The sequence below is a fragment of the Pseudophryne corroboree genome, unplaced genomic scaffold (genome assembly GCF_028390025.1).
Source record: "Pseudophryne corroboree isolate aPseCor3 unplaced genomic scaffold, aPseCor3.hap2 scaffold_213, whole genome shotgun sequence".
NCBI lineage: Eukaryota > Metazoa > Chordata > Amphibia > Anura > Myobatrachidae > Pseudophryne > Pseudophryne corroboree.
In genome coordinates, this window is record NW_026968774.1 from 765,230 (window position 1) to 790,224 (window position 24,995).

Genomic DNA, 24,995 nt, shown 5'->3' on the forward strand with positions numbered 1-24,995 from the left:
AATATGGGTGTTGCTGGCGCTGGGGAGGAAATTGACAAGGAGGATTCTGATGGTGAGGTGGTTTGTTTAAGTCAGGCACCCGGCGAGACACCTGTTGTCCGTGGGAGGAATATGGCCATTGACATGCCTGGTGAAAATACCAAAAAAATCAGCTCTTCGGTGTGGAAGTATTTCAACAGAAATGCGGACAACAGGTGTCAAGCCGTGTGTTGCCTTTGTCAAGCTGTAATAAGTAGGGGTAAGGACGTTAACCACCTCGGAACATCCTCCCTTATACGTCACCTGCAGCGCATTCATCATAAGTCAGTGACAAGTTCAAAAACTTTGGGCGACAGCGGAAGCAGTCCACTGACCAGTAAATCCCTTCCTCTTGTAACCAAGCTCACGCAAACCACCCCACCAACTCCCTCAGTGTCAATTTCCTCCTTCCCCAGGAATGCCAATAGTCCTGCAGGCCATGTCACTGGCAATTCTGACGAGTTCTCTCCTGCCTGGGATTCCTCCGATGCATCCTTGAGTGTAACGCCTACTGCTGCTGGCGCTGCTGTTGTTGCTGCTGGGAGTCGATGGTCATCCCAGAGGGGAAGTCGTAAGACCACTTTTACTACTTCCACCAAGCAATTGACTGTCCAACAGTCCTTTGCGAGGAAGATGAAATATCACAGCAGTCATCCTGCTGCAAAGCGGATAACTGAGGCCTTGGCATCCTGGGCAGTGAGAAACGTGGTTCCGGTATCCATCATTACTTCAGAGCCAACTATAGACTTGATTGAGGTACTGTGTCCCCGGTACCAAATACTATCTAGGTTCCATTTCTCTAGGCAGGCGATACCGAAAATGTACACAGACCTCAGAAAAAGACTCACCAGTGTCCTAAAAAATGCAGTTGTACCCAATGTCCACTTAACCACGGACATGTGGACAAGTGGAGCAGGGCAGACTCAGGACTATATGACTGTGACAGCCCACTGGGTAGATGTATTGACTCCCGCCGCAAGAACAGCAGCGGCGGCACCAGTAGCAGCATCTCGCAAACGCCAACTCTTTCCTAGGCAGGCTACGCTTTGTATCACCGCTTTCCAGAATACGCACACAGATGAAAACCTCTTACGGCAACTGAGGAAGATCATCACAGAATGGCTTACCCCAATTGGACTCTCCTGTGGATTTGTGGCATCGGACAACGCCAGCAATATTGTGCGTGCATTATATCTGGGCAAATTCCAGCACGTCCCATGTTTTGCACATACCTTGAATTTGGTGGTGCAGAATTATTTAAAAAACGACAGGGGCGTGCAAGAGATGCTGTCGGTGGCCACAAGAATTGCGGGACACTTTCGGCGTACAGGCACCACGTACAGAAGACTGGAGCAACACCAAAAACGCCTGAACCTGCCCTGCCATCATCTGAAGCAAGAAGTGGAAACGAGGTGGAATTCAACCCTCTATATGCTTCAGAGGATGGAGGAGCAGCAAAAGGCCATTCAAGCCTATACATCTGACCACGATATAGGAGGTGGAATGCACCTGTCTCAAGCGCAGTGGAGAATGATTTCAACGTTGTGCAAGGTTCTGCAACCTTTTGAACTTGCCACACGTGAAGTCAGTTCAGACACTGCCAGCCTGAGTCAGGTCATTCCCGTCATCAGGCTTTTGCAGAAGAAGCTGGAGACATTGAAGGAGGAGCTAAGACAGAGCGATTCCGCTAGGCATGTGGGACTTGTGGATGGAGCCCTTCATTCGCTTAACCAGGATTCACGGGTGGTCAATCTGTTGAAATCAGAGCACTACATTTTGGCCACCGTGCTCGATCCTAGATTTAAAACCTACGTTGTATCTCTCTTTCCGGCAGACACAAGTCTGCAGGGGTTCAAAGACCTGCTGGTGAGAAAATTATCAAGTCAAGCGGAACTTGATCGGTCAACAGCTCCTCCTTCACAGTCTCCCGCAATTGGGGGTGCGAGGAAAAGGCTCAGAATTCCGAGCCCACCCGCTGGCGGTGATGCAGGGCAGTCTGGAGCGACTGCTGATGCTGACATCTGGTCCGGACTGAAGGACCTGCCAACGATTACGGACATGTCGTCTACTGTCACTGCATATGATTCTCTCACCATTGAAAGAATGGTGGAGGATTATATGAGTGACCGCATCCAAGTAGGCACGTCAGACAGTCCGTACGTATACTGGCAGGAAAAAGAGGCAATTTGGAGGCCCTTGCACAAACTGGCTTTATTCTACCTAAGTTGCCCTCCCACAAGTGTGTACTCCGAAAGAGTGTTTAGTGCCGCCGCTCACCTTGTCAGCAATCGGCGTACGAGGTTACTTCCAGAAAATGTGGAGAAGATGATGTTCATTAAAATGAATTATAATCAATTGCTCCGTGGAGACATTGACCAGCAGCAATTGCCTCCACAAAGTATACAGGGAGCTGAGATGGTGGATTCCAGTGGGGACGAATTGATAATCTGTGAGGAGGGGGATGTACACGGTGATGAATCGGAGGATGATGATGAGGTGGACATCTTGCCTCTATAGAGCCAGTTTGTGCAAGGAGAGATTTATTGCTTCTTTTTTGGTGGGGGTCCAAACCAACCCGTCATTTCAGTCACAGTCGTGTGGCAGACCCTGTCACTGAAATGATGGGTTGGTTAAAGTGTGCATGTCCTGTTTATACAACATAAGGGTGGGTGGGAGGGCCCAAGGCAATTCCACCTTGCACCTCTTTTTTCTTTTATTTTTCTTTGCGTCATGTGCTGTTTGGGGAGTGTTTTTTGGAAGGGCCATCCTGCGTGACACTGCAGTGCCACTCCTAGATGGGCCAGGTGTTTGTGTCGGCCACTTGGGTCGCTGAGCTTAGTCACACAGCTACCTCATTGCGCCTCTTTTTTTCTTTGCGTCATGTGCTGTTTGGGGAGTGTTTTTTGGAAGGGCCATCCTGCGTGACACTGCAGTGACACTCCTAGATGGGCCAGGTGTTTGTGTCGTCCACTTGGGTCGCTGAGCTTAGTCACACAGCTACCTCATTGCGCCACTTTTTTTCTTTGCGTCATGTGCTGTTTGGGGAGTGTTTTTTGGAAGGGCCATCCTGCGTGACACTGCAGTGCCACTCCTAGATGGGCCAGGTGTTTGTGTCGGCCACTTGGGTCGCTGAGCTTAGTCACACAGCTACCTCATTGCGCCTCTTTTTTTCTTTGCGTCATGTGCTGTTTGGGGAGTGTTTTTGGAAGGGCCATCCTGCGTGACACTGCAGTGCCACTCCTAGATGGGCCAGGTGTTTGTGTCGGCCACTTGGGTCGCTGAGCTTAGTCACACAGCTACCTCATTGCGCCTCTTTTTTTCTTTGCGTCATGTGCTGTTTGGGGAGTGTTTTTTGGAAGGGCCATCCTGCGTGACATTGCAGTGCCACTCCTAGATGGGCCAGGTGTTTGTGTCGGCCACTTGGGTCGCTGAGCTTAGTCACACAGCTACCTCATTGCGCCTCTTTTTTTCTTTGCGTCATGTGCTGTTTGGGGAGTGTTTTTTGGAAGGGCCATCATGCGTGACACTGCAGTGCCACTCCTAGATGGGCCAGGTGTTTGTGTCGGCCACTTGGGTCACTGAGCTTAGTCATCCAGCGACCTCGGTGCAAATTTTAGGACTAAAAATAATATTGTGAGGTGTGAGGTGTTAAGAATAGACTGAAAATTAGTGGAAATTATGGTTATTGAGGTTAATAATACTTTGGGATCAAAATGACTCCCAAATTCTATGATTTAAGCTGTTTTTTAGGGTTTTTTGAAAAAAACACCCGAATCCAAAAAACACCCGAATCCGACAAAAAAAATTCGGTGAGGTTTAGCCAAAACGCGTTCGAACCCAAAACACGGCCGCGGAACCGAACCCAAAACCAAAACACAAAACCCGAAAAATTTCCGGTGCACATCTCTAGTGGCCATGCCATGTCACTGTGCAGGAGCCAGCACCGCTCACACACTAGTCCCCGGTGCAGCCCCCAACCCCCGGGACACCCGGAGCAACAAAATGTAGATTCAGGCCACCAGGCCACGCCCCTACCTATGAAACCATGCCTCCTTTTTACCATTGCGCTGCTTATCTGCGCGCACTGCATTACAATCTCCCTCGCCACCTCTCTGGGTGTCACCAGTGATAGTGACACCTCTGCCATGCTTGTAGCAGCTGGTCCTAAGATCTACACCTCAAGCCCTGAGTGTTTGCCCTTGTGACTTGTTGATCATCATAGCAAAGCAGATGCTTACAGAAAACTGCAGGGGCTTAGATTGAAAATAAAAAAAATTGATGGGTATAAGGTAGAGAGGAGCGGGTTCGGTTCTCCGAGAACCGAATTCCCCACGAACCCCACGAACTCCTCCTCCGAGGCAGGCTCGGTTGTTCCCGCCTGACTCGGAAAACCTGAACAAGGGAAAATGTCATCATCCCGCTGTCGGATTCTCGCGAGATTCGGATTTCATATAAAGAGTGCAAGCATTCCTGGGGGAAGGCCTGCAGCAGATGGATTTGCATATGGTGATGTCATCCAAGCAGTGGGTCAAAGTTGGCTTCAGAAACAAACAGGAATGCTTGCACTAGTTGTTGCATTTGGTTTGTTGTTTGGGGGTGCTTCAGTATTAGGCAGCCTTCTGCCCTCCCATGTTCATCTGAAAATATGTGTTCTCCCTGCAGTTGTTGTCCCCAGATGAGAGTTCCCTTGTGCTGCCTCAGTTGAATCTCCTTTACTTGACAGAGATGTGCCTGAGCAGCGGCCCTCCCCAGCCCTATCCCAAATCATACTTATTTTGCATATGAGATACCATGGTCATGAAGATTATTCTCCCAGGGTGAGGTTCATTCATTGCATTCTGGGTATGCTGACCCCTGTGATTTCCCCAAATGTGGGTAACTCGACTGCATTATTTGTGGTAGTGGGGGACTGTGTTTGTGTTTTCCTCTGGTCAGCTCTGGTAAAAGTCAGATTTCTTTGTTTCAGATCTTCCTCTAGCCTTGTTCTTCTTTCGAGAGTTCCCTTGTGCTGCCTCAGTTGGATCTCCTTCACTTGACAGGGGGGTGCCCGAGCAGCGACCCTCCCCAGCTCAAGCCCAACTCCTACTTACCTGCCAGGTGAGATACTATGATCATGAAGGTGCTTCTTCCAGGGCAAGGCTCACCCATTGCACTCTGGGTGTGCTGCCCCTGCGATTTCCCCAAATGTGGGAAACTTGACTGCATAATTTGTGTTTCCCCTGGTCGGCTCTCGTATAATTCAGATCTCTTTGTCTCAGGTCTCTCTCCAGCCTAGTTTGCTGTCTGTTTCCACTTCTTTTTTCTTGAGCCCCTCCCTTTTATACCCTTGTGCACTATCCTGACTTCTCCTCCTGTCTGCTTACTTTGTGCCTTCCAATGCACAATGCAAACTACACACCCTTTTACTTGCCTTACAGAGCAGCTCTGGAGCTGTTACAGTGCCAAGCTGCTGTAAGAAATCAGCTTGAATGCTTCAGGGGCTGGGGCATTGTCAACATGAGCCCCACACCGAAGGAGGGTGGGGGTGTTTAATGCGAACTAAGGGTCATCCAAGCGCCGCAAAAGGCCGCCATGCCCTGCATACCCCTTTTCTCTTTTCATATGCAGATGAGGGATCCAGCCAACTTTGGCCCACTGCTTGGATGACATCACCGTATGCAAATCCGTCTTCTGCAGAACTTCCCCCAGGAATGCTTGTACTAGTTGTTGCATTTGGTTTGTTGTTTGGGGGTGCTTCAGTATTAGGCAGCCTTCTGCCCTCCCATGTTCATCTGAAAATATGTGTTCTCCCTGCAGTTGTTGTCCCCAGATGAGAGTTCCCTTGTGCTGCCTCAGTTGAATCTCCTTTACTTGACAGAGATGTGCCTGAGCAGCGGCCCTCCCCAGCCCTATCCCAAATCATACTTATTTTGCATAGGCGATACCATGGTCATGAAGATTGTTCTCCCAGGGTGAGGTTCATTCATTGCATTCTGGGTATGCTGACCCCTGTGATTTCCCCAAATGTGGGAAACTCGACTGCATTATTTGTGGTAGTGGGGGACTGTGTTTGTGCTTTCCTCTGGTCAGCTCTGGTAAAAGTCAGATTTCTTTGTCTCAGATCTTCCTCTAGCCTTGTTTTTCTTTCGAGAGTTCCCTTGTGCTGCCTCAGTTGGACTCCTTCATTTGACAGGGGGTGCCCGAGCAGCAATCCTCCACAGCTCTGGCCCAACTCCTACTTACCTGCCAGGTGAGATACTATGATCTTCACTGTTAGGGCAATCAGGATGTGGAATTCCCTGCCAGGGAAGGTGGTAATGGCGGACTCTGTAATTGGATTTAAAAAAGGAATGGATACATTTCTGAATGAAAAAGCTATCCAAGGTTATAATACTTAAAATATCAACATGGTTAATCCGGGGGTAACATGAGTTGTAGTAGCTAACTAGTCATAAAACATTATTCAGCAAGTATGTAGAATCATCACAACTTAAAACAGGTTGAACACGATGGGCAATTTGCCTCTATTCAACCTCAAAAACGATGTTACTATATGTTACTATATTACTATGTTACTGTAGTATACAGAACACCACAATGCAATGAGCAGTGATAGTGAGCACTGATGAGGATACTAGAACTGACACTGAGCAGCAAGATGCAGCACTGGACTATTAGTAATGTACTGTAGTATGCTGAGCACAACAATGCAGCACAAGACAATGAGCAGTGATACTGAGCACTGATGAGGATACTACTGAGAACTGACACTGAGCAGGAGAGACACACTACTAGTATTACTGAGCAGCAATAAGTATCCACTGATACTGAGCACTGATATTGAGATTTCCACTGAGAGAACATAACCACGTCCTCTCCGCTCTCTCTTCAATGCACGAGTAAAAATGGCGGCAACGCGCAGCTCTTTATATGGAATCCGAATCTCGCGAGAATCCGACAGCGGGATGATGACATTTTCCCTTGTTCAGGTTTTCCGAGTCAGGCGGGAACAACCGAGCCTGCCTCGGAGGAGGAGTTCGTGGGGTTCGTGGGGAATTCGGTTCTCGGAGAACCGAACCCGCTCCTCTCTACCTTATACCCATCAATTTTTTTTATTTTCAATCTAAGCCCCTGCAGTTTTCTGTAAGCATCTGCTTTGCTATGATGATCAACAAGTCACAAGGGCAAACACTCAGGGCTTGAGGTGTAGATCTTAGGACCAGCTGCTACAAGCATGGCAGAGGTGTCACTATCACTGGTGACACCCAGAGAGGTGGCGAGGGAGATTGTAATGCAGTGCGCGCAGATAAGCAGCGCAATGGTAAAAAGGAGGCATGGTTTCATAGGTAGGGGCGTGGCCTGGTGGCCTGAATCTACATTTTGTTGCTCCGGGTGTCCCGGGGGTTGGGGGCTGCACCGGGGACTAGTGTGTGAGCGGTGCTGGCTCCTGCACAGTGACATGGCATGGCCACTAGAGATGTGCACCGGAAATTTTTCGGGTTTTGTGTTTTGGTTTTGGGTTCGGTTCCGCGGCCGTGTTTTGGGTACGAACGCGTTTTGGCTAAACCTCACCGAATTTTTTTTGTCGGATTCGGGTGTGTTTTGGATTCGGGTGTTTTTTTCAAAAAACCCTAAAAAACAGCTTAAATCATAGAATTTGGGAGTCATTTTGATCCCAAAGTATTATTAACCTCAATAACCATAATTTCCACTAATTTTCAGTCTATTCTTAACACCTCACACCTCACAATATTATTTTTAGTCCTAAAATTTGCAACGAGGTCGCTGGATGACTAAGCTCAGTGACCCAAGTGGCCGACACAAACACCTGGCCCATCTAGGAGTGGCACTGCAGTGTCACGCATGATGGCCCTTCCAAAAAACACTCCCCAAACAGCACATGACGCAAAGAAAAAAAGAGGCGCAATGAGGTAGCTGTGTGACTAAGCTCAGCGACCCAAGTGGCCGACACAAACACCTGGCCCATCTAGGAGTGGCACTGCAGTGTCACGCAGGATGGCCCTTCCAAAAAACACTCCCCAAACAGCACATGACGCAAAGAAAAAAAGAGGCGCAATGAGGTAGCTGTGTGACTAAGCTCAGCGACCCAAGTGGCCGACACAAACACCTGGCCCATCTAGGAGTGGCACTGCAGTGTCACGCAGGATGGCCCTTCCAGAAACACTCCCCAAACAGCACATGACGCAAAGAAAAAAAGAGGCGCAATGAGGTAGCTGTGTGACTAAGCTCAGCGACCCAAGTGGCCGACACAAACACCTGGCCCATCTAGGAGTGGCACTGCAGTGTCACGCAGGATGGCCCTTCCAAAAAACACTCCCCAAACAGCACATGACGCAAAGAAAAAAAGTGGCGCAATGAGGTAGCTGTGTGACTAAGCTCAGCGACCCAAGTGGACGACACAAACACCTGGCCCATCTAGGAGTGTCACTGCAGTGTCACGCAGGATGGCCCTTCCAAAAAACACTCCCCAAACAGCACATGACGCAAAGAAAAAAAGAGGCGCAATGAGGTAGCTGTGTGACTAAGCTCAGCGACCCAAGTGGCCGACACAAACACCTGGCCCATCTAGGAGTGGCACTGCAGTGTCACGCAGGATGGCCCTTCCAAAAAACACTCCCCAAACAGCACATGACGCAAAGAAAAATAAAAGAAAAAAGAGGTGCAAGGTGGAATTGCCTTGGGCCCTCCCACCCACCCTTATGTTGTATAAACAGGACATGCACACTTTAACCAACCCATCATTTCAGTGACAGGGTCTGCCACACGACTGTGACTGAAATGACGGGTTGGTTTGGACCCCCACCAAAAAAGAAGCAATAAATCTCTCCTTGCACAAACTGGCTCTATAGAGGCAAGATGTCCACCTCATCATCATCCTCCGATTCATCACCGTGTACATCCCCCTCCTCACAGATTATCAATTCGTCCCCACTGGAATCCACCATCTCAGCTCCCTGTATACTTTGTGGAGGCAATTGCTGCTGGTCAATGTCTCCACGGAGCAATTGATTATAATTCATTTTAATGAACATCATCTTCTCCACATTTTCTGGAAGTAACCTCGTACGCCGATTGCTGACAAGGTGAGCGGCGGCACTAAACACTCTTTCGGAGTACACACTTGTGGGAGGGCAACTTAGGTAGAATAAAGCCAGTTTGTGCAAGGGCCTCCAAATTGCCTCTTTTTCCTGCCAGTATACGTACGGACTGTCTGACGTGCCTACTTGGATGCGGTCACTCATATAATCCTCCACCATTCTTTCAATGGTGAGAGAATCATATGCAGTGACAGTAGACGACATGTCCGTAATCGTTGGCAGGTCCTTCAGTCCGGACCAGATGTCAGCATCAGCAGTCGCTCCAGACTGCCCTGCATCACCGCCAGCGGGTGGGCTCGGAATTCTGAGCCTTTTCCTCGCACCCCCAATTGCGGGAGACTGTGAAGGAGGAGCTGTTGACCGATCAAGTTCCGCTTGACTTGATAATTTTCTCACCAGCAGGTCTTTGAACCCCTGCAGACTTGTGTCTGCCGGAAAGAGAGATACAACGTAGGTTTTAAATCTAGGATCGAGCACGGTGGCCAAAATGTAGTGCTCTGATTTCAACAGATTGACCACCCGTGAATCCTGGTTAAGCGAATGAAGGGCTCCATCCACAAGTCCCACATGCCTAGCGGAATCGCTCTGTCTTAGCTCCTCCTTCAATGTCTCCAGCTTCTTCTGCAAAAGCCTGATGACGGGAATGACCTGACTCAGGCTGGCAGTGTCTGAACTGACTTCACGTGTGGCAAGTTCAAAAGGTTGCAGAACCTTGCACAACGTTGAAATCATTCTCCACTGCGCTTGAGACAGGTGCATTCCACCTCCTATATCGTGGTCAGATGTATAGGCTTGAATGGCCTTTTGCTGCTCCTCCATCCTCTGAAGCATATAGAGGGTTGAATTCCACCTCGTTTCCACTTCTTGCTTCAGATGATGGCAGGGCAGGTTCAGGCGTTTTTGGTGTTGCTCCAGTCTTCTGTACGTGGTGCCTGTACGCCGAAAGTGTCCCGCAATTCTTGTGGCCACCGACAGCATCTCTTGCACGCCCCTGTCGTTTTTTAAATAATTCTGCACCACCAAATTCAAGGTATGTGCAAAACATGGGACGTGCTGGAATTTGCCCAGATATAATGCACGCACAATATTGCTGGCGTTGTCCGATGCCACAAATCCACAGGAGAGTCCAATTGGGGTAAGCCATTCTGTGATGATCTTCCTCAGTTGCCGTAAGAGGTTTTCATCTGTGTGCGTATTCTGGAAAGCGGTGATACAAAGCGTAGCCTGCCTAGGAAAGAGTTGGCGTTTGCGAGATGCTGCTACTGGTGCCGTCGCTGCTGTTCTTGCGGCGGGAGTCAATACATCTACCCAGTGGGCTGTCACAGTCATATAGTCCTGAGTCTGCCCTGCTCCACTTGTCCACATGTCCGTGGTTAAGTGGACATTGGGTACAACTGCATTTTTTAGGACACTGGTGAGTCTTTTTCTGAGGTCTGTGTACATTTTCGGTATCGCCTGCCTAGAGAAATGGAACCTAGATAGTATTTGGTACCGGGGACACAGTACCTCAATCAAGTCTATAGTTGGCTCTGAAGTAATGATGGATACCGGAACCACGTTTCTCACTGCCCAGGATGCCAAGGCCTCAGTTATCCGCTTTGCAGCAGGATGACTGCTGTGATATTTCATCTTCCTCGCAAAGGACTGTTGGACAGTCAATTGCTTGGTGGAAGTAGTAAAAGTGGTCTTACGACTTCCCCTCTGGGATGACCATCGACTCCCAGCAGCAACAACAGCAGCGCCAGCAGCAGTAGGCGTTACACTCAAGGATGCATCGGAGGAATCCCAGGCAGGAGAGAACTCGTCAGAATTGCCAGTGACATGGCCTGCAGGACTATTGGCATTCCTGGGGAAGGAGGAAATTGACACTGAGGGAGTTGGTGGGGTGGTTTGCATGAGCTTGGTTACAAGAGGAAGGGATTTACTGGTCAGTGGACTGCTTCCGCTGTCGCCCAAAGTTTTTGAACTTGTCACTGACTTATGATGAATGCGCTGCAGGTGACGTATAAGGGAGGATGTTCCGAGGTGGTTAACGTCCTTACCCCTACTTATTACAGCTTGACAAAGGCAACACACGGCTTGACACCTGTTGTCCGCATTTCTGTTGAAATACTTCCACACCGAAGAGCTGATTTTTTTGGTATTTTCACCAGGCATGTCAATGGCCATATTCCTCCCACGGACAACAGGTGTCTCGCCGGGTGCCTGACTTAAACAAACCACCTCACCATCAGAATCCTCCTTGTCAATTTCCTCCCCAGCGCCAGCAACACCCATATTCTCCTCATCCTGGTGTACTTCAACACTGACATCTTCAATCTGACTATCAGGAACTGGACTGCGGGTGCTCCTTCCAGCACTTGCAGGGGGCGTGCAAATGGTGGAAGGTGCATGCTCTTCACGTCCAGTGTTGGGAAGGTCAGGCATCGCAACCGACACAATTGGACTCTCCTTGTGGATTTGTGATTTTGAAGAACGCACAGTTCTTTGCTGTGCTTTTGCCAGCTTAAGTCTTTTCATTTTTCTAGCGAGAGGCTGAGTGCTTCCATCCTCATGTGAAGCTGAACCACTAGCCATGAAGATAGGCCAGGGCCTCAGCCGTTCCTTGCCACTCCGTGTGGTAAATGGCATATTGGCAAGTTTACGCTTCTCCTCCGACGATTTTTATTTAGATTTTTGAGTCATTTTTTTACTGATCTTTTGTGTTTTGGATTTTACATGCTCTGTACTATGACATTGGGCATCGGCCTTGGCAGACGACGTTGATGGAATTTCATCGTCTCGGCCATGACTAGTGGCAGCAGCTTCAGCACGAGGTGGAAGTGGATCTTGATCTTTCCCTATTTTTGGAACCTCAACATTTTTGTTCTCCATATTTTAATAGGCACAACTAAAAGGCACCTCAGGTAAACAATGGAGATGGATGGATACTAGTATACTTATGGATGACGAGTGACTGACGACACAGAGGTAGCTACAGCCGTGGACTACCGTACTGCGTCTGCTAGTATAGAGATGATAATTAATGATATAAAAAAAAATATATATATAACTACTGTAGGTATATATAATATAATGACGGACCTGGTGGACACTGTCAGCAGACTGCTAAACTACTAGTATGAAGAAGATAGAAAAAAACTTCCACCACAGGTAGGTAGGTATACAATTATGGACGAGCACTGACGACACAGAGATAGCCACAGCCGTGGCCTACCGTACTGCGTCTGCTAGTATAGAGATGATAATTAATGATATAAAAAAAAATAGATATAACTACTGTAGGTATATATAATATAATGACGGACCTGGTGGACACTGTCAGCAGACTGCTAAACTACTAGTATGAAGAAGATAGAAAAAAAAAACACCACAGTTAGGTATACAATTATGGACGAGTGACGACACAGAGGTAGGTACAGCCGTGGACTACCGTACTGCGTCTGCTAGTATAGATAATATACTAAATATATTACTACTGTAGGTATATAATATAATGACGGACCTGGTGGACACTGTCAGCAGACTCCTAAACTACTAGTATGAAGAAGATAGAAAAAAAAACCCCACCACAGGTAGGTATACAATTATGGACGAGCACTGACGACACAGAGGTAGGTACAGCCGTGGACTACCGTACTGCATCTGCTAGTATAGATAATATAATAAATATATTACTACTGTAGGTATATAATATAATGACGGACCTGGTGGACACTGTCAGCAGACTGCTAAACTACTAGTATGAAGAAGATAAAAAAAAAAACCCACCACAGGTAGGTAGGTATACAATTATGGACGAGCACTGACGACACAGAGATAGCCACAGCCGTGGACTACCGTACTGCGTCTGCTAGTATAGATAATATAATAAATATATTACTACTGTAGGTATATAATATAATGATGGACCTGGTGGACACTGTCAGTAGACTCCTAAACTACTAGTATGAAGAAGATAGAAAAAAAAAAACCACCACAGGTAGGTAGGTATACAATTATGGACGAGCACTGACGACACAGAGATAGCCACAGCCGTGGACTACCGTACTGCGTCTGCTAATATAGAGATGATAAAGATGAAAAAAAATATATAACACTACTGCAGGTAAATATTTATATAATATATGTATGACGGACCTGCTGGACACTGTCAGCAGAATGCATTTATAGAATAAAAAAAAAACACCACAGGAGTGTTTAACTTTTTCAGGCAGACAATATACTGGTGGTCACACTGGCAGCAAAAGTGTGCACTGTACTCCTGCTATAACTGCTCCCCAGTCTCCCCCACAATTAAGCTGTGTGAGCAGTGAGCACTCAGCACAGTCAGATATACATAGATGATATATCATGCAGCACACTGAAGCTGAGCACAGATATGGTATGTGTATCGTTTTTTTTCAGGCAGAGAACGGATTATAAATAATAAAACTGGTGGTCACTATCAGCAAAACTCTGCACTACTGAGTACTCCTGACAAGTTCAACTGCTCCCCAAATTAGTAGTAAATCAAATGTCACTCGTCTCTATCTTCTAATCTAAACGGAGAGGACGCCAGCCACGTCCTCTCCCTATCAATCTCAATGCACGTGTGAAAATGGCGGCGACGCGCGGCTCCTTATATAGAATCCAAGTCTCGTGAGAATCCGACAGCGGGATGATGACGTTCGGGCGCGCTCGGGTTAACCGAGCAAGGCGAGAGGATCCGAGTCTGCTCGGACCCGAGCAAAAAAGGGTGAAGTTCGGGCGGGTTCGGATTCCGAGGAACCGAACCCGCTCATCTCTTATGGCCACCCAGCATGACGCCTCCCTTCTTGACCATGCTGTAATTGCAGTCGCACTGCAGTTCAGCGTGATCATAAAAAATGGTGTAGCCTCCTGCTGGTGCAGACTGTATGTGCGCGCAGGAAGCCGCCACCATTTTTGTGATCACAGCGGCTGAATGTGATGTCATACAGCTGCTGTGACCACGCCCCCTGTGTCTCCTCCATTGCAGACCCCATTTTGAAGCCTTGCCCCCGCACCGCTCCATCCCTGACTTGGAAATGGAGTGTTGCTGACCCCCCTCTCCCCCCCTGCCCCGATTGACAGGCAGAGGCGATCGCATTCTCTGCGGGGTGCCGCAGAAAATGCAGGCACATGCGTATGCTCTTAGCAATTTTTGCAGTTGGATCACTTATTGTGATTGCAATCCAACCTGAATCAGGCCCTATTACCTATCACAATGCGCTGCGGGCAGTACAAAATTGGTTTAATATAGGAGAAAAACCCCCAGACCTGTGCTCCTTAACTGTACCTGGTGGCTCGTGGAGCGGCTGCCCAGTAATCAGTGTCCACGCCAGTGCGCACACGGTCCACCCCCTACGGCCACGCTCCCCTTCATCAGCGGCCTCGTGATCCGGAAGGGCGGTGTGTGTGTGACTGACCTTAGGAAGAAACCGGAGCCTCCGCTGCAGTGACCCAGCAACCAGGGCACGGGAGTATACAGCGCCGCTGGGAGTGATGAAGCTGCAGTAAAGATGTCTATTAGACCTAGCCTGCTGCAGCCCTTGTAGATTCTCATAAAACAAGTTCTTCTTTTCTTGTCAGAATGAATAGCTAAGAATTGGCTTCCTGAGGCAGGCCCCTGTTAAGTGGCCTGCTACTGAAGGCACCAACTACAAACTGAGCTCCCTGTTCATGGAAGCGGGGTTATAGAGGAGGATGCGCTGAGCATCTTGGGAACAGTCAAAAGCTTTGAGTCGGTTGGTGCCTCAGATCAAGTTCCTACTCTACACCCCAATGTGAATCCTTGTGGAGTCCTGTGTACCCCACAGAAGAAATTAATGTGTCACACCCATTGGCAGCAACCTTAGAATAGCTGCTGATGGGCACAATTGAGAAAGGAAGGGGGGGGGGGGACATTTGAATCCAGCACATAGATGCAATTCAAATATGTAATTTGTACCTTCCTATTTTAAAATATAATGGATGAACTTCACCCTGTGAGAACAATCTTCATGATCAAGAGATCTCATATGCAAAATAAGTATGAGTTGGGATAGGGCTGGGGAGGGTGGCTGCTCGGGCAGCCCCTCCCCCATCAAGTTAAGGAGATTCAACTGAGGAAGCACAAGGGAACTCTCGTCTGGGGACAACAACTGCAGGGAGACCACATCTTTTCAGATGAACATGGGAGGGCGGAAGGCTGCTTAATACTGAAGCACCATCAAATATCAAACCATATGCAACAACTAGTACAAGCATTCCTGGGGGAAGGTCTGCAGCAGACGGATTTGCATACGGTGATGTCATCCAAGCAGTGGGCCAAAGTTGGCTGGAACCCTCATCTGCATATGAAAAGAGAAAAGGGGCATGCAGGGCATGGCGGCCTTTTGCGGTGCTTGGATGACCCCTAGTTTGCATTAAACACCCCCACCCTCCTTTGGTGTGGGGCTCATGTTGGCTATGCCCCAGCCCCTGAAGCATTCAAGCTGATTTCTTGCAGCAGCTGGGCACTGTAACAGCTCCAGAGCTGCTCTGTAAGGCAACTAAAAGGGTGTGGGCCCTGCAGCACTACCTGTAGTTCGCATTGTGCGTTGGAAGGCACAAAGTAAGCAGACGGGAGAAGTCAGGATAGTGCGCAAGGGCATAGAAGGGAGTGGCTCCAGAAAAGAGAAGTGGAAACAGACAGCAAACTAGGCTGGAGAGAGACCTGAGACAAAGAGATCTGAATTATACGAGAGCCGACCAGGGGAAACACAAATTATGCAATCAAGTTTCCCACATTTGGGGAAATCACAGGAGCAGCACACCCAGAGTGCAATGGGTGAGCCTTGCCCTGGGAGAAGCACCTTCATGATCATAGTATCTCACCTGGCAGGTAAGTAGGAGTTGGGCTAGAGCTGGGGAGGGTCACTGCTCGGGCACCCCCCTGTCAAGTGAAGGAGATCCAACTGAGGCAGCACAAGGGAACTCTCGAAAGAAGAACAAGGCTAGAGGAATATATGAGACAAAGAAATCTGACTTTTACCAGAGCTGACCAGAGGAAAACACAAACACAGTCCCCCACTACCACAAAAAATGCAGGCGAGTTTCCCACATTTGGGGAAATCACAGGGGTCAGCATACCCAGAATGCAATGAATGAACCTCACCCTGGGTGAACAATCTTCATGACCATGGTGTCTCCTATGCAAAATAAGTATGATTTGGGATAGGGCTGGGAGGGCCGCTGCTCAGGCACATCTCTGTCAAGTAAAGGAGATTCAACTGAGGCAGCACAAGGGAACTCTCATCTGGGGACAACAACTGCAGGGAGAACACATATTTTCAGATGAACATGGGAGGGCAGAAGGCTGCCTAATACTGAAGCACCCCCAAACAACAAACCAAATGCAACAACTAGTGCAAGCATTCCTGGGGCAAGGCCTGCAGGAGATGGATTTGCATATGGTGATGTCATCCAAGCAGTGGGTCAAAGTTGGCTTCAACCCTCATCTGCATATGAAAAGAGAAAAGGGGCGTGCAGGGCATGGCGGCCTTTTGCGGTGCTTGGATTACCCCTAGTTCGCATTAAACACCCCCACCCACCTTTGGTGTGGGGCTCATGTTGGCCATGCCCCATCCCCTGAAGCATTCAAGCTGATTTCTTGCAGCAGCTGGGCACTGTAACAGCTCCAGAGCTGCTCTTTAAGGCAAGTAAAAGATTGTGTGGGCCCTGCAGCACTACCTGTAGTTTGCATTGTGCATTGGAAGGCACAAAGTAAGCAGACGGGAGGAGAAGTCAGGATAGTGCACAAGGGTATAGAAGGGAGGGGCTCAAGATAAAAGAAGTGGAAACAGACAGCAAACTAGGCTGGAGAAAGACCTGAGACAAAGAGATCTGAATTATACGAGAGCCGACCAGAGGAAACACAAATTATGCAGTCAAGTGTCCCACATTTGGGGAAATCGTAGGAGCAGCACACCCAGAGTGCAATGGGTGAGCCTTGCCCTGGGAGAAGCACCTTCCTGATCATAGTATCTCACCTGGCAGGTAAGTAGGAGTTGGGCTAGAGCTGGGGAGGGTCGCTGCTCGGGCACCCCCCTGTCAAGTGAAGGAGATCCACCTGAGGCAGCACAAGGGAACTCTCGAAAGAAGAACAAGGCTAGAGGAAAATCTGAGACAAAGAAATCTGAGTTTTAACAGAGCTGACCAGAGGAAAGCACAAACACAGTCCCCCACTACCACAAATAATGCAGTCGAGTTTCCCACATTTGGGTAAATCACAGGGGTCAGCATACCCAAAATGCAATGAATGAACCTCACCCTGGGAGAACAATCTTCATGACCATGGTATCTCCTATGCAAAATAAGTATGATTTGGGATAGGGCTGGGGAGGGCCGCTGCTCATGCACATCTCTGTCAAGTAAAGGAGATTCAACTGAGGCAGCACAAGGGAACTCTCATCTGGGGACAACAACTGCAGGGAGAACACATATTTTCAGATGAACATGGGAGGGCAGAAGGCTGCCTAATACTGAAGCACCCCCAAACAACAAACCAAATGCAACAACTAGTGCAAGCATTCCTGGGGGAAGTTCTGCAGAAGACGGATTTGCATACGGTGATGTCATCCAAGCAGTGGGCCAAAGTTGGCTGGAACCCTCATCTGCATATGAAAAGAGAAAAGGGGTATGCAGGGCATGGCGGCCTTTTGCGGCGCTTGGATGACCCTTAGTTCGCATTAAACACCCCCACCCTCCTTCGGTGTGGGGCTCATGTTGGCCATGCCCCATCCCCTGAAGCATTCAAGCTGATTTCTTGCAGCAGCTTGGCACTGTATCAGCTCCAGAGCTGCTCTGTAAGGCAAGTAAAAGGGTGTGGGCCCTGCAGCACTACCTGTAGTTTGCATTGTGCATTGGAAGGCACAAAGTAAGCAGACAGGAGGAGAAGTCAGGATAGTGCACAAGGGTATAAAAGCGAGTTTCCCACATTTGGGAAAATCACAGGGGTCAGCATACCCAGAATGCAATGAATGAACCTCACCCTGGGAGAACAATCTTCATGACCATGGTATCTCCTATGCAAAATAAGTATGATTTGGGATAGGGCTGGGGAGGGCCGCTGCTCAGGCACATCTCTGTCAAGTAAAGGAGATTCAACTGAGGCAGCACAAGGGAACTCTCATCTGGGGACAACAACTGCAGGGAGAACACATATTTTCAGATAAAAATCTTGGTCATGCTCTGGTTTCTCTTCAGAACGAACAAATCTTTCGCCTTTTATTAAAGATTTCCGTGGAGAGGAGCAAAACCGAGTTTTATCTCAATTTTTGCATGCCCCATCTTTTTGGGGTTTCTTTTATCGGTTTAAAGATAGAATGAGTGTGCTTTAATGTAAGCTCATTTGCATAGAAATGACAGTAAATGTTTGTTTCTTTTCAAACAGAACTTTCTTGACCATGCTACTTGCTTGAAAGATCTGGGAGCACATGGAATACAGTACAAACCATGCTTATAGCAAGGAGAAGCCAGGTGAGAAATCTGCTTACTTTCAAGTTGGGCGCTCACTTTGATCTGAATGAGGACTGCTGGCACAGCATTTAGGCGACAGGTGGAATCTTGGTCATGCTCTGGTTTCTCTTCAGAACGAACAAATCTTTCGCCTTTTATTAAAGATTTCTGTGGAGAGGAGCAAAACTGAGTTTTATCTCAATTTTTGCATGCCCCATATTATTGGGGTTTCTTTTATCAGTTTCTTGTTAGCTTTAATGTAAGTTTATTTGCATAACAATGACTATAAATGTCTGTTTCTTTTCAAGCAGAACTTTCTTGACCATTCTAATTGCTTGAAAGATCTGGGAGCACATGGAAAAGAGTACAAACCATGCTTATAGCAAGGGGAAGCCTGGTGAGAAATCTGCTTTCTTTCTTTCAAATTGGGTGCTCACTTTGCGCTGAATGAGGACTGCTGGCATGGCACTCAGGCGACAGGTGGAATCTTAGTCATACTCTGGTTTCTCTTCAAAACGAACAGATCTTTCGCCTTTTACTAAAGATTTCCGTGGAGAGGAGCAAAACTGAGTTTTATCTCAATTTTTGCATGCTCCGTCTTATTGGGGTTTCTTTTATCGGTTTAAAGATAGAACGAGTGTGCTTTAATGTAAGCTCATTTGCATAGAAATGACAGTAAATGTTTGTTTCTTTTCAAACAGAACTTTCTTGACTATACTAAATGCTTGAAAGATCTGGGAGCACATGGAAAAGAGTACAAACCATGTTTATAGCAAGGGGAAGCCTGGTGAGAAATCTGCTTTCTTTCTTTCAAATTGGGTGCTCACTTTGAGCTGAATGAGGACTGCTGGCATGGCACTCAGGCGACAGGTGGAATCTTGGTCATGTTCTGGTTTCTCTTCAGAACGAACAAATCTTTCGCCTTTTACTAAAGATTTCCGTGGAGAGGAGCAAAACTGAGTTTTATCTCAATTTTTGCATGCCCCATCTTATTGGGATTTTATTTTATCGGTTTAAAGATAGAACGAGTGTGCTTTAATGTAAGCTCATTTGCATAGAAATGACAGTAAATGTTTGTTTCTTTTCAAACAGAACTTTCTTGACCACACTAATTGCTTGAAAGATCTGGGAGCACATGGAAAAGAGTACAAACCATGTTTATAGCAAGGGGAAGCCTGGTGAGAAATCTGCTTTCTTTCTTTCAAATTGGGTGCTCACTTTGAGCTGAATGAGGATTGCTGGCATGGCACTCAGGCGACAGGTGGAATCTTGGTCATGCTCTGGTTTCTCTTCAAAACGAACAGATCTTTCGCCTTTTACTAAAGATTTCCGTGGAGAGGAGCAAAACTGAGTTTTATCTCAATTTTTGCATGCTCCGTCTTATTGGGGTTTCATTTATCGGTTTAAAGATAGAACGAGTGTGCTTTAATGTAAGCTCATTTGCATAGAAATGACAGTAAATGTTTGTTTCTTTTCAAACAGAACTTTCTTGACTATACTAATTGCTTGAAAGATCTGGGAGCACATGGAAAAGAGTACAAACCATGTTTATAGCAAGGGGAAGCCTGGTGAGAAATCTGCTTTCTTTCTTTCAAATTGGGTGCTCACTTTGAGCTGAATGAGGACTGCTGGCATGGCACTCAGGCGACAGGTGGAATCTTGGTCATGTTCTGGTTTCTCTTCAGAACGAACAAATCTTTCGCCTTTTACTAAAGATTTCCGTGGAGAGGAGCAAAACTGAGTTTTATCTCAATTTTTGCATGCCCCATCTTATTGGGGTTTTATTTTATCGGTTTAAAGATAGAACGAGTGTGCTTTAATGTAAGCTCATTTGCATAGAAATGACAGTAAATGTTTGTTTCTTTTCAAACAGAACTTTCTTGACCACACTAATTGCTTGAAAGATCTGGGAGCACATGGAAAAGAGTACAAACCATGTTTATAGCAAGGGGAAGCCTGGTGAGAAATCTGCTTTCTTTCTTTCAAATTGGGTGCTCACTTTCAGCTGAATGAGAACTGCTGGCATGGCACTCAGGCGACAGGTGGAATCTTGGTCATGCTCTGGTTTCTCTTCAGAACTAACAAATATTTCGCCTTTTATTAAAGATTTCCGTGGAGAGGAGCAAAACTGAGTTTTATCTCAATTTTTGCATGCCCCATATTATTGGGGTTTCTTTTATCAGTTTAAAGACAGAACGAGTGTGCTTTCTTGTTAGCTTTAATGTAAGTTTATTTGCATAACAATGACAGTAAATGTTGTTTCTTTTCAAACAGAACTTTCTTGACCATGCTACTTGCTTAAAGGTCTGGGAGCACATGGAAAACAGTACAAACCATGCAGTATCACAAGAGCCTTTATTTGATCTTTCATGAAGATAGAGCAGAATTGAGGACACGTCAACAATTTCTGCCGAAGGTGGTTCATCTTTCCACATGGTGCTTTTGGCCACTGACACCTTCGTTGAGTCAAAGTCTCTGGCTGTGGTCAGAACTTTGAAAATGTATGTCACCAGAACGGTTCAGATTAGGAAAACAGAGGCTCTGTTTGTCCTGTATGCTCCCAACAGGATTTGGTGTCCTGCTTCCATGCAGACCATTATGCGCTGGATCTGTGGTAAGATTCAGCATGCTCGTTCCACGGCAGGATTGCCGTTACTGAAGTAGGTGAAGACCCATTCTACTAGAAAGGTGGGTTCATCCTTGGCAGCTGGTCGGGGAGTCTCGGCATTGCAACTTTGCCGAGCAGCTATTTAGTAAACACTTTTGCTAAGTTTTACAAGTTTGATACCTTGGCTGATGATAACCTTAAGTTGGGTCATTCGGTGCTGCAGAGTCGTACGCACTCTCCCACCCGTTCAAGAGCTTTGGTATAACCCCATGGTTCTTAATGTGACCCCAGCATCCTCTAGGTCGTATGAGAAAATAGGATTTTAATACCTACCGGTAAATCCTTTTCTCTTAGTCTGTAGAGGATGCTGGGCACCCGTCCCAGTCCATACTGTGTCTGCAGTTATTACTTGTGGTTATACACATGTTGTGTTATGGTTCTGGTCAGCTTTTTGCTGCAATTGTTCATGCCGTTGGCTTGTGTTCTGTTGAATGCCACGTTCTGCGGCATGTTTAAGGTGTGAGCTGGTAAGATGCTCACCTTAGTTTAACAATAAATCCTTTCCTCGAAATGTCCGTCTCCCTGGGCACAGTTCCTATAACTGGAGTCTGGAGGAGGGGCATAGAGGGAGGAGCCAGTTCACACCCTTTGAAAGTCTTAAAGTGCCCATGTCTCTTGCGGATCCCGTCTATACCCCATGGTTCTTAATGTGACCCCAGCATCCTCTACGGACTAAGAGAAAAGAATGCCCTTGCGCACTATCCTGACTTCTCCTCCCGTCTGCTTACTTTGTGCCTTCCAACGCACAATGCGAACTACAGGTGGTGCTGCAGGGCCCACACCCTTTTACTTGCCTTACAGAACAGCTCTGGAGCTGTTACAGTGCCCAGCTGCTGCAAGAAATCAGCTTGAATGCTTCAGGGGATGGGGCATGGCCAACATGAGCCCCACACCAAAGGAGGGTGGGGGTGTTTAATGTGAACTAGGGGTCATCCAAGCACTGCAAAAGGCCGCCATGCCCTGCATGCCCCTTTTCTCTTTTCATATGCAGATGAGGGTTCCAGTCAACTTTGGCCCACTGCTTGGATAACATCACCGTATGCAAATCCGTCTGCTGCAGACCTTCCCCCAGGAATGCTTGTACTAGTTGTTGCATATGGTGCTTCAGTATTAGGCAGCCTTCCGCCCTCCCATGTTCATCTGAAAAGATGTGGTCTCCCTGCAGTTGTTGTCCCCAGACGAGAGTTCCCTTGTGCTTCCTCAGTTGAATCTCCTTAACTTGACGGGGGAGGTGCTGCCCGAGCAGCCCTCCCCAGCCCTATCCCAACTCATATTTATTTTGCATATGAGATCTCTTGATCATGAAGATTGTTCTCACAGGGTGAGGTTCATCCATTATATTTTAAAATAGGAAGGTACGAATTACATATTTGAATTGCATCTATGTGCTGGATTCAAATGTCCCCCCCCCCCCCCTTCCTTTCTCAATTGTGCCCGTCAGCAGCTATTCTAAGGTTGCTGCCAATGGGTGTGACACATTAATTTCTTCTGTGGGGTACACTGGACTCCACAAGGATTCACATTGGGGTGTAGAGTAGAATCTTGATCTGAGGCACCAACCGGCTCAAAGCTTTTGACTGTTCCCAAGAAGCTCAGTGCATTCTCCTCTATAACCCCGCTTCCATGAACAGGGAGCTCAGTTTGTAGTTGGTGCCTTCAGTAGCAGGCCAATTAACAGGGGCCTGCCTCAGGCAGCCTATTCTTAGCTATTAATTTTGACAAGAAAAGAAGAACTTGTTTTATGAGAATCTACAAGGGCTGCAGCAGGCTAGGTCTAATAGACATCTTTACTGCAGCTTCATCACTCCCAGCGGCGCTGTATACTCCCGTGCCCTGGTTGCTGGGTCACTGCAGCGGAGGCTCCGGTTTCATCCTAAGGTCAGTCACACACACACCACCCTTCCGGATCACGAGGCCGCTGCTGAAGGGGAGCGAGGCCGTAGGGGGTGGGCCGTGTGCGCACTGCGGTGGACACTGATTACTGGGCAGCCGCTCCACTAGCCACCAGGTACAGTTAAGGAGCACAGGTCTGGGGGTTTTTCTCCTATATTAACCCAATTTTGTACTGCCCGCAGCGCATTGTGATAGGTAATAGGGCCTGATTCAGGTTGGATTGCAATCACAATAAGCGATCCAACTGCAAAAATTGCTAAGAGCATACGCATGTGCCTGCATTTTCTGCGGCACCCCGCAGAGAATGTGATCGCCTCTGCCTGTCAATCGGGGCGGGGAAGGGGGGGAGAGGTGGGTCAGCAACACTCCATTTCCAAGTCAGGGATGGAGCGGTGCGGGGGCAAGGCTTCAAAATGGGGTCTGCAACGGAGGAGACACAGGGGGCGTGGTCACAGCGACTGTATGACATCACATTCAGCCGCTGTGATCACAAAAATGGTGGCGGCTTCCTGCGCGCACATACAGTCTGCACCAGCAGGAGCCTACACCATTTTTTATGATCACGCTGAACTGCAGTGCGACTGCAATTACAGCATGGTCAAGAAGGGAGGCGTCATGCTGGGTGGCCATGCCCTGTCACTTTGCAGGAGCCAGCACCGCTCACACACTAGTCCCCGGGTGCAGCCCCCAACCCCCGGGACACCCGGAGCAACAAAATGTAGATTCAGGCCACCAGGCCACGCCCCTACCTATGAAACCATGCCTCCTTTTTACCATTGCACTGCTTATCTGCGCGCACTGCATTACAATCTCCCTCGCCACCTCTCTGGGTGTCACCAGTGATAGTGACACCTCTGCCATGCTGGTCCTAAGATCTACGCCTCAAACCCTGAGTGTTTGCCCTTGTGACTTGTTGATCATCATAGCGAAGCAGATGCTTACAGAAAACTGCAGGGGCTTAGATTGAAAATAAAAAAATTGATAGGGTATAAGGTAGAGAGGAGCGGGTTCGGTTCTCCGAGAACCGAATTCCCCACGAACTCCACGTGGTTTACACTGGTCCGAGGCAGGCTCGGTTGTTCCCGCCTGACTCGGAAAACCTGAACAAGGGAAAATGTCATCATCCCGCTGTCGGATTCTCGCGAGATTCGGATTCCATATAAAGAGCTGCGCGTTGCTGCCATTTTTACTCGTGCATTGAAGAGAGAGCGGAGAGGACGTGGCTATGTTCTCTCAGTGGAAATCTCAATATCAGTGCTCAGTATCAGTGGTTACTTATTGCTGCTCAGTAATACTAGTAGTGTGTCTCTCCTGCTCAGTGTCAGTTCTCAGTAGTATCCTCATCAGTGCTCAGTATCACTGTTCATTGTCTTGTGCTGCATTGTGTTGCTCAGCATAATACAGTACATTACTAATAGTCCAGTGCTGCATCTTGCTGCTCAGTGTCAGTTCTAGTATCCTCATCAGTGCTCACTATCACTGCTCATTGCATTGTGGTGTTCTGTATACTACAATAACATAGTAATATAGTAACATAGTTTTTGAGGTTGAATAGAGGCAAATTGCCCATCGTGTTCAACCTGTTTTAAGTTGTGATGATTCTACATACTTGCTGAATAATGTTTTATGACTAGTTAGCTACTATAACTCATGTTACCCCCGGATTAACCATGTTGATATTTTAAGTATTATAACCTTGGATAGCTTTTTCATTCAGAAATGTATCCATTCCTTTTTTAAATCCAATTACAGAGTCCGCCATTACCACCTTCCCTGGCAGGGAATTCCACATCCTGATTGCCCTAACAGTGAAGAAACCTTTCCTCCATTGCGTTCTG

The 24,995-nt window shown here is 47.6% G+C and overlaps 14 non-coding genes and 1 pseudogene across 14 annotated transcripts; 10 read left to right on the plus strand and 5 right to left on the minus strand.

Annotated features, from left to right (window-relative positions):
* The first annotated feature begins 4,784 nt into the window (after positions 1-4,784).
* On the plus strand, positions 4,785-4,948 carry LOC135006417 (U1 spliceosomal RNA). The gene has a single exon (XR_010206617.1). It is a non-coding gene; the product is annotated as a U1 spliceosomal RNA (small nuclear RNA).
* Positions 4,949-5,100: 152 nt separating this feature from the next.
* LOC135006483 (U1 spliceosomal RNA) lies at positions 5,101-5,263 on the plus strand. The gene has a single exon (XR_010206677.1). It is a non-coding gene; the product is annotated as a U1 spliceosomal RNA (small nuclear RNA).
* Positions 5,264-5,918: 655 nt separating this feature from the next.
* LOC135006357 (U1 spliceosomal RNA) lies at positions 5,919-6,082 on the plus strand. Its single transcript, XR_010206559.1, has one exon. It is a non-coding gene; the product is annotated as a U1 spliceosomal RNA (small nuclear RNA).
* A 9,744-nt stretch (positions 6,083-15,826) lies between these two features.
* LOC135006517 (U1 spliceosomal RNA) lies at positions 15,827-15,989 on the minus strand. Its single transcript, XR_010206708.1, has one exon. It is a non-coding gene; the product is annotated as a U1 spliceosomal RNA (small nuclear RNA).
* Positions 15,990-16,141: 152 nt separating this feature from the next.
* LOC135006413 (U1 spliceosomal RNA) lies at positions 16,142-16,305 on the minus strand. The gene has a single exon (XR_010206613.1). It is a non-coding gene; the product is annotated as a U1 spliceosomal RNA (small nuclear RNA).
* Positions 16,306-16,980: 675 nt separating this feature from the next.
* Positions 16,981-17,143, minus strand: LOC135006470 (U1 spliceosomal RNA). The gene has a single exon (XR_010206667.1). It is a non-coding gene; the product is annotated as a U1 spliceosomal RNA (small nuclear RNA).
* A 152-nt stretch (positions 17,144-17,295) lies between these two features.
* On the minus strand, positions 17,296-17,459 carry LOC135006408 (U1 spliceosomal RNA). The gene has a single exon (XR_010206608.1). It is a non-coding gene; the product is annotated as a U1 spliceosomal RNA (small nuclear RNA).
* A 593-nt stretch (positions 17,460-18,052) lies between these two features.
* Positions 18,053-18,180, minus strand: LOC135006560 (U1 spliceosomal RNA; annotated as a pseudogene).
* Positions 18,181-18,324: 144 nt separating this feature from the next.
* Positions 18,325-18,440, plus strand: LOC135006585 (U5 spliceosomal RNA). The gene has a single exon (XR_010206762.1). It is a non-coding gene; the product is annotated as a U5 spliceosomal RNA (small nuclear RNA).
* Positions 18,441-18,710: 270 nt separating this feature from the next.
* Positions 18,711-18,826, plus strand: LOC135006596 (U5 spliceosomal RNA). The gene has a single exon (XR_010206773.1). It is a non-coding gene; the product is annotated as a U5 spliceosomal RNA (small nuclear RNA).
* Positions 18,827-19,090: 264 nt separating this feature from the next.
* On the plus strand, positions 19,091-19,206 carry LOC135006577 (U5 spliceosomal RNA). The gene has a single exon (XR_010206755.1). It is a non-coding gene; the product is annotated as a U5 spliceosomal RNA (small nuclear RNA).
* A 274-nt stretch (positions 19,207-19,480) lies between these two features.
* Positions 19,481-19,596, plus strand: LOC135006578 (U5 spliceosomal RNA). The gene has a single exon (XR_010206756.1). It is a non-coding gene; the product is annotated as a U5 spliceosomal RNA (small nuclear RNA).
* A 275-nt stretch (positions 19,597-19,871) lies between these two features.
* On the plus strand, positions 19,872-19,987 carry LOC135006586 (U5 spliceosomal RNA). The gene has a single exon (XR_010206763.1). It is a non-coding gene; the product is annotated as a U5 spliceosomal RNA (small nuclear RNA).
* A 274-nt stretch (positions 19,988-20,261) lies between these two features.
* On the plus strand, positions 20,262-20,377 carry LOC135006571 (U5 spliceosomal RNA). Its single transcript, XR_010206749.1, has one exon. It is a non-coding gene; the product is annotated as a U5 spliceosomal RNA (small nuclear RNA).
* A 275-nt stretch (positions 20,378-20,652) lies between these two features.
* LOC135006602 (U5 spliceosomal RNA) lies at positions 20,653-20,768 on the plus strand. The gene has a single exon (XR_010206779.1). It is a non-coding gene; the product is annotated as a U5 spliceosomal RNA (small nuclear RNA).
* The last annotated feature ends 4,227 nt before the right edge of the window (positions 20,769-24,995 follow it).